Source organism: Zeugodacus cucurbitae, chromosome 2 (assembly GCF_028554725.1).
Source record: "Zeugodacus cucurbitae isolate PBARC_wt_2022May chromosome 2, idZeuCucr1.2, whole genome shotgun sequence".
Taxonomy (NCBI): domain Eukaryota; kingdom Metazoa; phylum Arthropoda; class Insecta; order Diptera; family Tephritidae; genus Zeugodacus; species Zeugodacus cucurbitae.
Genome location: NC_071667.1, coordinates 35,985,141 through 35,999,175, shown reverse-complemented (window position 1 = coordinate 35,999,175; position 14,035 = coordinate 35,985,141). Strand labels below are relative to the sequence as shown.

At 37.8% G+C, this 14,035-nt stretch overlaps 1 protein-coding gene across 11 annotated transcripts in view; it reads right to left on the bottom strand.

Moving 5' to 3' along the window:
• Positions 1–14,035, bottom strand: part of LOC105219969 (uncharacterized) — an 833,969-nt gene that overhangs the window by 802,634 nt on the left and 17,300 nt on the right. The gene's annotated exons all lie outside the window — the stretch shown is intronic.

The window sequence follows — 14,035 nt, the reverse complement described above, 5'->3', positions numbered from 1 at the left end:
CCATTCGCTGGTATTCAGCATCGAAAAAGCCTTGGAATATAAGGAATATGCCCTCGGAGCTTTCCTGGACATCTCCGGAGCTTTTAACAACGTGTCAACAAAAGCCATTCTGAACAGAATCGAGTCAATAGGCGTTAAGACTGCAATACAACGGTGGGTCAAAAGCCTTATGACTTCAAGAAGGATAATAGCAGAATGGAACGATGTCAGAATGACCAGGGAGGTCCTCAGGGGTACCCCATAAGGTGGGGTGTTATCTCCGCTCCTATGGACATTAGTGGTGAATAAATTATTAAAGAAGCTGGACGGCAAAGCCCCTAAGATAGTAGCATATGCGGACGACATTGCCATCTTAATAACGGGCTGGTGTCTACCCACTATTAGCAACGTTATGACAACCACTCTCAGTACTGTATTGAACTCATACTTGAGCACAGGCTTGGGGTTGAATGCGGAGGAAACTGACTTGTTTGTTTTTACGAGGAAGTACAAAATTCCCACATGGAGACACCCCTCGCTAAATGGGACAGAACTGCCTCTCAAGGACCGCACCAAGTACCTGGGGGTAGTCTTGGACAGCAAACTGATAGCAATGCTTTATATGAGTGCAGGCAGATGCTTGGTATTACCTGGGCGCTTTCTCCCTCTTTTATGCACTGATGCTACACAGCAGTGGTAAGACCGATTCTGTTCTACGGTGCTCTAGTGTGGTGGACAGGCGCACGGAAATCAACGTATAGAAAACCAATGGAAAGGGTTCAGCGACTTGCGGCTCTTTGCATAACGGGAGCACTAAGATCCACCCTTCTTCGCTGAAAACAGCGCTGCAAAATTGGCGGGGCGCCTTTTGGCAGCAGGAGAATTTATGTATAGAACCTTCGGGCATAGCATGGCAGTTTGGCGGACACCGACTACCTGACCCCATTTTTCAAATGGGAAAGAAGGTTCAAAGTAAACCTAGAAAGAGATGGCTGGTGTAAGGGCATAGCACCTGCACGCAGCAATTTAAACATATTTACGGACGGCTCGAAAATGGAGGACCGAGTAGGCGCGGGGATATACTGCCCGGAGTTAGGTGTAACGCAACCATTCAAATTACCGGATCACTGCAGTATATTTCAAGCGGAGGTGTTGGCAATTGGAAAAGCCGCTGAGCTATCCTTAAGCACACCAATAGGATACTCTAAAGTAAACATATACGTAGACAGTCAGGCGGCAATCAAGGCAATATCCTTCTTCAGTATATCGCCCAAAAGTGTCTTGAGTGGTAGGACAGCAGTGGATGATGTCGCCAGAAATAGGCGACTTCAATTCTACTGAGTGCCAGGCCACAAGGGCATAGAGGGTAACGAGATAGTGGACGAGATTGCCAAACGAGGCGTAAGACTGTCATCCGAAAACATGATGAACGAAATAAACCCATACACTGTCTATATGATGATCTAGACATAAGCTTGGTAAAAAAGTTCAAAGTGCGCAGGAAGAATATACCGGGATGCAAAACGGCAAAAGTTATGTGCAAGGCGGTAGATAAGAAGTACACGAAATTTCTATTGACGTTCGATAGAGGCAAATGTAGGAATATGGTCGGCATACTCACTGGTCACTGTCGTGTTGCGCGTAACGTGGAAAGAAAAAAAGAAATAGTTATGATAATTGTCTTATTCTAAATTATTTTAAAAAGTCAAACCAGTGTATAACATAATACAATTGTACACTGATATACAATAAAGGATCAGATATGTATAATAAAATATACTAGCATCAAGTAAAATTTATATACAAAATAATTTTTTGAAACAGAAAACATATCGCTTCCTGGATATTAAAAAAAAAATATTTAAGTCCATAAATCAGTTCCTCAGCGCTCTTGAATACCATATACAAATTATTGATGAACAGTAACTCATTGAAAATAATGCTAAGGAACGCCAATTGTCTTTCTAAAAGTAAAAATGAGTTGGAAGTTATACTAAACGACAGAAATATTGATGTATGTTTGTTGTCCGAAACACATTTTACAAAGCATTCATTTTTTAAATTCAAAAATTATGACTTATACCACACTCCGCACCCAGCAAACTCAGCACGAGGAGGAAGCGCGGTTTTAATCAAAAGTGTTATTAAACATTTCGAAGAAGCTCAGATTAACACTGAAGAAATTCAAGCTATAGCAATTTGAGTGAAAATGCACAGTTAGTCATTATACTTAATTGCTCTACATAGTCCGCCCAGGCATAAATAAAAACTGATACTTATACGAGTTTATTACAAAAATATGACGGAAGGTACATTATGGGTGTTGACTTTATTGCAAAATACACTCATTGGGGATCTCGTTTAAATACAACCAAAGGTCGAGAACTTCTGAAAGCTATACAAGTTATTGGATGAAATGTCATTTCGACAGGGAGACTTATTGGCCTGCAGATAATAGGAAATTATCATATTTACTTGACTTTTTTGTCATCAACAAAGTATCGATAATCAATTTAAGTATTGACAATAGCTCAGATTTAAGTTTTGATCATTCACCAGTGTTACTAACTCTATGTGAAAAACCAGTAATTTCGTCCGGCACATCTTCTTTATCTAATAACACTGGTCTACATCAAAATTGCCTTCAACATGAAAATATACTACTATTGATTGTATTTCACTCGTTGAACATAAATATACAAGTTAAAATTCATAATTAGCTCTTATTGTGCATTTATGCCTTATAAATATAATAGAGGGTAGCGCGACAGATTTATCACATTAATAATGATAACTCAAAATATTTAGTGATTACCCGCGGAAATTTTATTATTTCACATTTGTTTGTTGTGTTTAACGTTGACTGTGTTTTGTTCAACAGTTAAAACGTGAAATTGTTACCGTTTTTTTGTAATTTTTAGTGAAAAATCTACAATTTCCTTATGTCGCGTAAATGTGTTAATTGTGCAGACAATTTTTGCTGCATTTGTGGTAAGGTGACCCTTACTAACCAAAGATGCTCAATAACACAACGTTTAGAAACTGGATTATTTTGGAATTAAAATTAAAAGCCAAGACAAATCGTGTGAACCACATTTTAGTTGCACAACTTGCTCCACAAATCTGATTAAGTGGCTAAACAAAAAGAAACGTTCATTGTCTTTTGGTGTACCAATGATGTGGAGGGAACCTACCAATCATGCGAATGACTGTTACTTTTGCCAGTACGGTATATCAAGAAAAAAGAAACGAAGCGTAGTATACCCTGACGAAGCCTCTGTATCGCGACCTGTACTACATGGAATCGATTTACCTGTTCCTCGACCTCCCGAAGTATACCAGCAAGATTCTGAAGAAGCGATTAATTCAATGGAAGTTGACTACAATGAGCCTACAACCTCACAATCGCCACAGTTTGTGGGTGACAATATTTTTTGTGACAAACCTCATAGAATTTCGCAAGATGAACTCAGCGACCTTATACGAGAATTAAATTTGCCAAAAGATAAAGCGGAATTACTAGGATCGAGACATAAGCAATGGAATTTGCTTCAACCGGATGTCAAAATCTGTTTATACAGATATCGTCACAAGAACTTGATGCCCTATTTCAAATCCGAAAACCAGCTTGCATTCTGTAATATCGTAAATGGCTTGATGAAAGCTTTGAACATTGAATACCATCCACAGAAATGGCGGCTGTTCATAGACTCCTCAAAATTAAGATTAAAAGCTGTTCTTCTCCATAATGGTAACACACAACCTTCGATTCCATTATGCCACACTGTGCATACTAAAGAAACATACGAAAATATGAAATTATTTTAGATGCTTTTTATACTCTCGCAACAAAAGTTGCGAATGAGAGTATTATAGTTTTGTTCACCTAACGGTTGTTTGTAAGTCCTAAAACTAAACGAGTTAGATATAGGGTTATATATACCAAAGTGAGCAGGGTGACGAGTAAAGTTCAAATCCGGATGTCTGTCTGTCCGTCTGTCCGTCTGTCCGTCTGTCCGTCCGTGCAAGCTGTAACTTGAGTAAAAATTGAGATATCTTAATGAAACTTGGAACACGTGCGGAATCGGACCACTGCCACGCCCACAAAATGGCGATAACCAAAAACACATAAAGAGCTATAACTAAGCCATAAATAAAGTTATGAAAATAAAATTTGGAACATAGGATCGCATTAGGGAGGGGCATATTTGAATGTAATTTTTTTGGGGAAGTGGGAGTGGCCCCGCCCCCAAATCGGTTATTTGTATATATCTCGCAAACCAATTAAGCTATATAAACAAAACTTTCTGCAGTCATTTCTTTTCACCGTTTCCTTATACAGTCCAAAAATGAAAGAAATCGGATAATAACCACGCCCACCTCCCATACAAAGGTTAGGTTGAAAATGACTAAAAGTGGGTTAACTCACTAACGAGAAACGTCAGAAACACAAAATTTCACAGAAATGATAGCAGAAGGAAGCTGCACTCAGATCTTTTTACAAAATGGGAAATGGGCGTGGCATGGCCCACTTATGGGTCAAAAACCATATCTCAGGAACTACTCGACAGATTTCAATGAAATTCGGTATATAATATTTTATGGACACCCTGATTTTCCATTTGTGGAAAATGGATGAAATCGGTTCACAACCACGACTACTTTCTTTATAAATCAATTTTGAATTCCATCTGAATCCTTCACTTTATAATATATACATTAGGAACAAATGATGATAGCGATATAAAACTTTACACAAATACAGTATATGATCTGTGGCATCACTTGTGAAAAAATTGTCTAAAACGGACTATAACTTTTCAAGGCCCCAGATATCGAGCATGTTGAACTCAGTGCCTAAAGATAAATTTTAACCGAAAATATGGGTAAATCTCTCAGATATCTCAATTTAATTCAGAGGAAATTGTTTTCTTCTAATAGTGTGTCTCTGTTCCAAAAATTATTAAAATCGGGTCATAACATTTCCATATACCTCATTGTAGGTTTTTCAAAAATACGGTGAGCTTTATTCCGCATATATGTATTGGTTAAATTGCGAGAGTATAAAATAAACTTAGCCTTTCCTTACTTGTTTTTTTTTTTGGTGATTTATTCCCTTCTAATTGCGGTGATGTAAGTGACGAACATTGTGAAGGATTCCACCAAGATATCTCGACAATGGAAAAGAGATACCAGGGCCGATGGGATGCGTCAATGTTAGCGGACTACTGCTGGAATTTGAAAAGCGATACCCCTAACAGTGATTACAAAAGACAAACGAAAAAGAAGAGAAAATCTTAATCAAATATGTTATTTTTTTTTTAATTTTAATATTTCCAATTTTATATAAGGGCATTTCCGCCAGAAGGTCTACCACAGACAAAATATTAAACATTATTAGAATTACAAAGTTTTTGCATATTTTCATAGGAAAATATTTAAATTTATTTATATTAAATTAATTCATAACCAATAACGAGATATACCAAAGCCAAGTCGAATTGGAGCTACTTTTCTCATTTCGATTTTTCTACTGCATTTGTTTTTTCGTCAATTGTTAAAGACACATATCATGTATAATTTTTTGCTTTATGTAAAACCTTTATAAGGGTACAAAGAGCAAAATAAAATGCATAAGGAAGCATGCGATTGCAAATAACTGTAAGTTTTTGCTCTCTTATTATCCTATATTTTAATGTCCCGTGTGACATCAAAAAACAACGCTTTTTCCCACATCATCGCAAATATAAGCAGGAAGCTCGCCAAAGTTTGGGTATAAACAGTAAACTTGTATACAATTAAAATAAAAAAAACCTTGTTCAAAAATCAGAAGATTTGTGGTTTTGGTAACTACTTAAAATTGGTCCCGTGCGACATCGTAGGTATGGAATTTAAAAATTGAAATTTATTTTTTGTTTTATAAAATTGACTTAAGTATGTAAATATATACATTTACATTAATTATTTACATATGAGCAAAAACCGCACTTTAAATTCCACTGAAATAGCTATTCAAATAGATTTTGACGAAAATTATAGGCTTCCAAATCAAAATAAGAGTGCTCATTTTAACAAGGTTGTAAGGGAAAATCGTTTGCTTTTAAAAGTGACAAGTTAACGTATGACATATTATTTTCTTGATAAATCTCTTAACCAAAATTAAGAAATCCTTTAGTTGCTTTTCTAAAATATTTATTTTTTTTAAGGTAACTGCTCTCAGTTTAAAATCAAATTTATATTATCAAGTCTGGTTAATTTTATAAAATAATTAAAATAGTTTTCATTAGAATATATTTTTTTTTGCAAGGGGCCGATGGACTGGGAGCGGTTATCAAAAGGAAAGTCTAGGAGATAACGAAATCCAAAAATTTGTATACCCGAGAACAGCATTTTCTGAAAAAAACTGTATTTCACATTCATAATACTATTTTCATTTCATACTATAGATTTTTTGTTGTGTTTCTCGTTGGATATTAGTTAAAATAAATATATAAATACATTTACTACTTTTTTAAGCCATTTTATTGGACTTGTTGTTCAATAGTTCCGTATTATAACAACAAAATCAACATTCAGTGGGGGTCACCAAAGACACCATTGATGTAAATAAAGCTCTTTACGATTAATTGGCAAAATTACACGCCAACATATACAAAGTAGGTGAAAACGTCGTCAAGTTCGGCCGGGCCAAACACTGAGTTCTCGCGTTTAGGCAGATGTGACTTACAAATCGGGTGTGATAAAATTAAGCATAATTGACTTACTAAGCAGTACATATCGGATGTGATTTTTACTAAAATTAATATAAAAAAAGAACAATTAAAGCTTAAATAAACATGGCGGATTCTGTTTGCAAATTAAGAGATTGGTTTTGTTTTATTTATGGACATTTTACGCACCTTCAAAGCAGAAGAAAGATATTCCCTACTGTTGCGTCAAGCGACATAAATATACAATTGTAAAAACCTAAAATTTAAAATAAGAAAATGAATTGTAAAAGAAATATTAAATAATTGAATTTATATATACTGAATTATAAAATTTACATATGTACTTACCCTAAGAATTAATTATAATACCAATCTTTTACTTACCTTAATACTTACCTTAAAATTACTCTATTACAATTTTTAACGAAAGTTCGAAAATACTTATACTTACCCCTTTTATAATATGTACGTACAATTACCACTAGTTTAAGCCGTTAGTTTAAGATTTAAGCTAAGCAATTCCTTAAAACGGAATAAAGAATTCTTCTTGTTTTAACCGTGAAACCGTACGCACGCGTTTTATTTTGACGGCTATTTTATCTTTTCATTTAATACAGGCAATTAGGTTTTTTATATTAATCGCGCACCCCCTTATCTTTTCGTAATCGTAACTTTTCATTTCTCAAAAACGCTTGAGAATTTTCATGGCGCCCGAGCAGGGACTTTGTGCGCGATTTTAGTTAAAAACTTATTGAAAAGTGCCAACTAATAGTGTTAGTGCTAATATACTCTTTTCGTACCAATTGCCTGTAATTCTTTTCGGTTTTCGGCTTTCGTGACAGTGAAGTGAAAACAAATAAAAATTGAACATATAAAACATACATAAAAGCACATTGGAAATTAAAATACAATAGTGTACCTATATATACATGTACATAGCAAACAGCAAATAATTTGCTATATAGTGAAGTGTGGTGAAAATTAACAAATAAGATAAAAAGTGCAAACGAATACAGTGCATAAAATAATTAGTGCTTAAATTTGAAAGTACAATTACATATATATACAATAACATAATCGGTATATCAAGTGCAAGTGTCGATAGTGCAGTGTAGTGGTACCTAAAGGAGTAAAAAAGGGAAAAAAGAATAATTAAAAATTATATACATAAATAAATATACATACATAAGTGAAGTGGAGAGTGCAAAAAGTTGGTTAAATATACGTACATACACATATACGTATACTCTATATACTTACCGGCGGTTACCTAATACCTGTGAAATAAAAGAAAATAAAATAATAAATAAAAATAACAATTATAAAGTGTATATAACAACAATACTTACCCAACGTTACGTGAGAAGAAGTGTGTGCTGAAAGTGAGATAAATGTACATATGCTAATGCTAAATACTCAACTTACCTCAACTTTCCTAAACCTTCAAAAAATAAAAACAACAAAACCAAAGAGGTGCATATGTACAAGTGCTCAAAGTGACAACCAAACAAAAGAGTGTAACCAAAAAACGTGCGAAAAGAGAAAGGTACAGTGAGTGTCCTAAATAATCGGCTAAAGTGTAACAAAAAAAAAAATATATATAAATCTATACGACATACAAGCATATATATTTTTTATAAAATACCGCTTTTAGTGCCGTAAACTCTGAAACCGCTAAAATATCCGGTGCCGCTAAATCCGTTAAGGAAAAAGTGCCGGTGTAGAGATACAACACCGTTTAAAAAAAAAAAAATCATAATAAATATACGTACCAAATTTACTGTGCGGTGATCAGTTAGCATTTACTGTTTAAAAAACCCTACGTCATCATCCATCCTCGCTGCTGCTGCTGCGCCATCATCCTTGCTGCTGCTACTACGTCACCACCATCGCCGCTGCGACTTTAACGCCAACGTCATCACTGCTGCTACATTCACCACTGCTACGCCAACGTCATCGCTGCTGCTACACCGGCCACCGACGCTGCATCTACAACACTACTTACGCTTCGTAGGAATGAGCTGCCGCTGCATCATCTGCCAAAGGGAAGTGAACGCAGGCAAACCGCCTACGCATTCACAACAGGTAACGAGTGCGGATTATTGAAAGTGGTGCAAACAAAAGAAAATTACAATAAATAAAAAAGTGCACACTTTCAGTTTTTGGCTCTCCCTTTTTCACTATATTGACTTAAATACATACACATATAACAATATATACATATATACATATTATATATTTGAACCCCACGTATATTTATATCTAAATGTACAAAGTTGAAGTGAAACAATAAGGGATTTTGGGATTGCGGTAGCTTATATATAAAGCAATAAATTATTTATTAAATAAAGAAATAAAATATATAAAATTAAAATTATTAGTTTTTTTTCGCAATTTTTCCAAATCATTTTTCACAATTTATCGGTCGATTTTTCGCAATTTTATCGATTTTCGTACATTAAATTAATTCTATTGTGCTATTGCTCATTTTGCATTATTTTCGATTTGGCTTTTTTATTTGGGAATCGATATTTTTTTTCGTTTTCGTGAATTGATTCCCAATATTTTCAGAACTTATTCTGTTGCCAAATTTTCTTTTTCGTGAATTTTAATTCAAACAAAGCAAAATGAGCAAGTTAAAGCCAACTATCGCTAACCTGTCTCCAACTAAGGAGTTGACGGACTTAAAGTCGTTAAGACGTCAAAGAACGGTTGCGAAAAGTAGCATTTTGCGCATTAAAACGGGCCTTCTCGAAAAAACTATGTCACTTGATCCTATTAAATTAGAATGTCGGCTCGACATCTTGAATTCACATAGTGAAAAATTAATGAAATGCCAATCTAAAATTGAAGAGATTGATGAAGATGACATGGCCCGAGGGGAGTTAGAGGATATAATCGTAGAAACGAAATCCCTAATTAAATCAATTTTATCAAAACATAGAACGTCAATTGCCGAAACATCATTCGTAGCTTCTCACAGCTCACGTCTTCCAAAAATGAATCTGCCGAAATTCAAGGGAGAATATTCCGAATTTAAAAATTTCATGAGCTTGTTTGAGAGTTTGGTTCATAATGATCCAAATATCCCAGATATTGAAAAATTTAACCATTTGATTAATTGTTTATCTGGTGAGGCTTTGGGAATAGTGAAAGCGTTCCAAATGTCGGATGAAAATTACCCGAAAGCGTTGGCAAGTCTCAAAAAAGTTTATGATAATAAATGTTTGATATTTTTCAATACAATATCTAAACTTTTTGAGCTGCCAACCATCCCAAAGCCATCCGCGCCGTCATTGCGATCAATGATTGACGAAGTGTCTGCAGTATACGACTCATTGCTATCGCTGGGCGATGAGAAGCAGATAACAAACGCGATAATTATACACATAGTGATGACAAAGGTCGATTCTGCCACCCGATCCAAATGGGAAGAACAGCTGGACTACGACAAGCTGCCACTGTGGAAGGACTGCGAAGCCACCTTAAATAGACGATACCAGCAATTATCAGCGGAAGGAGCCTCACATTCAAGGACGAAGCCCATACCAACAGCCAGTGCGAGCCATGGGAAACAACAACATATGGATAGGACCAAATCGGCGCTAGTTGCAGCTAATACGAGGCAGCCTCTTTGTCAGCAGTGCAAATCAAAGGACCACTACTTAACTGCCTGCCCCACTTTCAAGACGCTTCCGGTGCAGCAGAGGTTCGAGTTTGTGAAATCGGTGCCCTTATGCATAAATTGCTTGCGTAAGGGGCATACTGTATCCAAGTGCAGAGCGGATCGATGTCGTGTATGCAATCGATCGCATCACACATTGTTGCATCAGTATCCGGTTTCCTTCCCCGCTGCACCTCATCCGCAGCCATCAACCACTCATGCCATGCATACAGCGAGTATGCCGGATCGGGTCATGTTGGCAACAGCAGTCATCCAAGTGAGGACCAGTTGTGGAGAGTACCTGCCTGCCAGAGCGTTGCTGGACTCAGGATCCCAGGTCAACTTTATGACGGAGGACTTGGCGCAGAAGTTGCGGATTCGACGCCAACATAAAATATTGAGAGTAATTGGAATCGGCAATTCCAATACGAAAGTGGGGGCGAAATTAAGCGCGTTTGTTAAGTCGCGGGTAAATAACTATGAATTTTCGGCGGAATTCTGGATAATGCGTAGCATTTCGGCTAATCATCCAGACCATAACATTAATGTTAATGGCTGGAAAATTCCGCACAATATTGAATTGGCGGATCCAGAATTCCATAAATCTAAAAAAGTTGACATCCTATTGGGTGCAGAAATATTTTTCGAGCTTTTAGCTGTTGGCCAAATTAAAAATGGTCCTAATCAACCAACTTTTCAAAAGACGCTATTAGGGTGGATTGTATCTGGCAAATACGCCAGCAATTTAAGTTCTCCTCCCAAAATACAAAGCACATTATGCCAAGCTGAAGAAGACTTAACGTCAATAGATTCAGTAGTCCAAAAATTGTGGGCTTTAGAAGAATTACCTTCAGAATCAAATGGCAATAGATTCACACCAGAGCAACAAGAGTGTGAAAATTTTTTCGTTAATACAACTCAAGTATTACCATCAGGACGGCTTCAAGTCAGAATGCCCTTTAAAGCTGACCGTAAGTTACTCGGTCACTCATATGAAACCGCAGTTCGGCGGTTTCAGGCCCTGGAGAGAAGGACATTAAAAGATCCAGAACTTCGTAAAATGTATCTGGACTTTATGAATGAATACAGAGCACTGGGACACATGAGCCCAACAAACAATAAGATCCCGAGTGAGCCACACTACTTCATTCCGCATCAATGCGTTTTAAGGCCCGAAAGCACTACAACCAAATTACGTGTTGTCTTTGACGCTTCGAGCCGATCTTCATCTCAAGTAGCATTGAATGAACTTTTGATGGTAGGTCCAACCATCCAAGAAGAGTTATACTCAACTCTTCTACGTTTTCGCTTACATAAGTATGCACTAACAGCGGACATTACTAAAATGTACCGTCAAATTATTATGCATGAAGAAGACAGAAATTGTCAACTCATAGTGTGGAGAGAGCATCCTTCAGAGCAAATTCAAATTTTTCGACTTAACACCGTCACTTACGGCACTGCGCCTGCTCCATTTCTCGCAACACGGTGTTTGCAAATGCTCAGCGATGCCAATACAATTAAATATCCACTCGGTTCATTGGCCATTAAAAGAGACTTTTATGTTGATGACTTATTAACAGGATCCGAAAATTTTGAGTCTCTAGATCTTTTAAGAAGTGAGGTAATTAAAATATTAGACTCGGCTGGATTCACCCCAACGAAATGGTTTTCGAACCACCCTAAATTTTTCGACAGTGATTACACTGAAAAGTCATTAAGCTTCAATGACAACAATTCCACTAAAACGTTAGGAATCCATTGGTTGCCGAAAGAGGATTTGTTTCGATTTGTCTTAGATGACAATTTTAATGATCTTCGAGCCACTAAACGAAACATATTATCAGTTTCTGCTCGTCTTTTTGATCCTCTTGGATTACTAGCCCCTCTAGTTACCAAAGCAAAAATCTTATTACAAGAGCTTTGGATTCAAAAACTGGATTGGGATGAGTCGATTCCATTGCGCCTTGACACTAGCTGGCAGAACTTCAAAGCCAACCTACTGCAGCTCTCATCAATCAGCATTCCTCGCTATGTAAACGTAGAGTCGAGTGCCATCTGCCAAATACATGGCTTCGCCGATGCCTCAATAAGGGCGTATGGATGCTGCATATATATACGAAGCCAATCTGCTAGTGGTATTAAGTGTATGCTGCTTACTGCAAAGTCTAGAGTGGCTCCGCTGAAGACCAAGTCTCTTCCGCGTCTCGAGCTCTCGGCAGCACATCTTCTTTCGAAATTATGGTCAAGAGTAGCGCCTATGTTGAGTCGACATTTCGAAAATATAACATTTTGGACAGACTCTGAAATCGTTTTACATTGGATCAAAACGCATCCATCTTCATTACAAACCTTCGTCGCAAATAGAGTGTCCGAAATCCAAGAGTTGACTGACAAAGTACATTGGCGGCATGTACCAACAAAACAAAATCCTGCGGATCAAGTGTCTCGGGGTTGTAACGTGGACGAATTGAATAATTCGATATGGTTTGGCGGTCCACAGTTCCACCTAGAAGACCCTGCATTATGGCCAATCAATACCCACTTCCAGCTCTCACCAGAAGACGAAGCATTAGAGAGGAAGAAAAATACATTCACACTAATTTCGACCACTGAGAAAAATTCAATATTGGATCTTATTGAAAAAGTCTCTTCTCATAAAAAATTGCTTCGTGTGGTCGCATATATATTACGATGGATCAGACGACCATCAAAATCCTCCATGGGCAAGGATCTGACTTCAGATGAATTGAACTTGAGTTTTTTAAAAATTGCACAGGTGGTCCAACATTCAGAGTTTTCGGATGTTATTCAAAAATTGCATAAAGGTACCACCCTACCCGCAAACTTGCAAAAACTCAATCCATTTTTGCATGAATACTCGGATTTATCGCTTTCGTTTAAATTAATCCGAGTAGGAGGTCGCCTATTAAATGCACCTCTCCCATACGAAGCCAAATTTCCGCTATTACTAAATAAAAATTCGCACTTCGTTATAACATATTTACGGTACCTGCGACAACGCCACCAATTTCGTCGGCGCCGACCGCAAGCTGCGCGAGCTGACAGAAGCATTTCTGGCCCAGGCTCCAGAATTGAAGAGATTCGCCGCAGACGAAGGGTTCAAGTTCATCTTTATACCACCGAGGGCGCCGCACTTCGGAGGATTATGGGAAGCCGCGGTGAAGTCCGCCAAGCACCACATCGTTCGCGTAATAGGCAACGCGCTACTCACCGCAGAGGAGCTAGCAACACTGTTGGCCGAAGTGGAGGCCATACTCAACTCTCGGCCCCTAACACCGTTGAGCCAGGACCCCAACGACGGCGAAGCGTTCACCCCAGCGCATCTACTGATTGGGTGCTCCCTGCGAGCACTACCCCCAGAGAAGGTGCCAGAGGACCCAATTCGTTGTTGCGAGAGATGGCAACTTGTTTGCTGTCTCAAGCAACAGTTTTGGCGACAGTGGTCCAAAGTACATCTGACGGGCCTTCAGGAGCGGAACAAGTGGCTGCACCCCACACGCAACATGCAGCTCAACGACCTCGTACTCGTCCACGAGGACAACGTGCCACCACAGCAGTGGGTCCTCGGACGCGTCGTCGCAACCGTCGAAGGGCAAGACGGCAAGCCCCATCCACAAACTGGCCTTGCTTCCAATGGATGTTGAAGGAACCTGATCCT